This window comes from Ailuropoda melanoleuca, chromosome 12 (assembly GCF_002007445.2).
Source record: "Ailuropoda melanoleuca isolate Jingjing chromosome 12, ASM200744v2, whole genome shotgun sequence".
NCBI classification, from domain to species: Eukaryota; Metazoa; Chordata; class Mammalia; order Carnivora; family Ursidae; genus Ailuropoda; species Ailuropoda melanoleuca.
Window position 1 is genome coordinate 12,685,855 of NC_048229.1, and position 1,248 is coordinate 12,687,102.

Below are 1,248 nucleotides of genomic sequence, written 5' to 3' on the forward strand. Positions count from 1 at the left end.
CAATAACCCACAGACCAGCCTGGCTGCAAGTGGGGAAGGGATGGGAGTGGGCTACAAAGTGAGGAGGGAGGCCAGGTGAGGAAAGCGAGGAGCTAGGAGCAGTGGTCCAGGAGAGAGATGGCTTGGACCAAGGGGCACAGTGCTGGTGGAGAAAAGTGGACAGACCTGAGTGATATGTAGCAGATAAAAAAGCAAAAGGGTTGGTGAGGGCTTGGACACACAACCATTCCAAACAGACTGAACTCTACCCCCTCATATACATTCATGCATTCATTTATGGGGCTTGGAAGAAGAAAATATGTGTCCTCATAGGGATGCTGGAAAGCATGCTGGAAGAAGTCCCTTGGATTCGATTTTTTTTATTCTTTTTGCTGCCAGACCTGGAGCAAGTAACTTCATTTCTTTGTGCCTCAGTCTTTTCTCTGTAAAATCAGGACCCTAAGACCTACCTACTTTAGAGGTTTCTATGCGGAGATGGGACGGGATAAGCATACCGGGACAGCAGCACCTGCCCTAGTTATCTCCTGGAATTCCTGGAAGATCAAATGAGCTGCTAATCTTTCAAAGAACACGGATCATCCAGGGAAGCAGCCCACGCTGCTGGGGCTAGGGTCAGTTTTAGGAGGCATGTCCCTTGAAGAGATTCTCCAAAAGCAGTGATTTTATAATAATCTCAAAAGTAATAGATTATAGTTGTTAAGGCTATGATAAAAAGGCAGAGGGCTCTAGGAAGCAAAGTCCCCCCAAACGTTACCGTCCTTTTTCTGCACTTGCCTCGCCCCTTTCAGAGCGGCCCCGCCCAGGCCCCGCCCCACCCGGACCCCGCCCCCGATGTTAGCGTGGGCCACGCCCCCTCAACTTCCAGCTCGGGGGCGCGGGGAGGGGGTTGGAGGCTCCCACTTGCGCGAAGCTTTTGGTACCCGGGTGGGAATGAGAGGGCATTTGATGGGCGGGGATGGGAAGACTGGAAATTGACAGGGTGAAAACTGGGGAGACCAACCCCCCAACCCCTGTCCCCGCTCTTCATTCATCCCCTAGTTGAGGGCCTGGGCCTTTGCAATAATGTAAGTTCTTGTTTAATGCATGCCCGGCTCCAGAGTTCTTCATTTGTCTTTCTGTCCTTCATATGCCGATGTGCTTCCGCCTCGTGTCTGTTTACGTTGACGCACCTAGAGAGGAGGGTACTTCCCAAGGGCTCCTGTTCGACCCCCAACCCCGGGCCAAGGGCACAGAGAGAGGCTCGCGGGA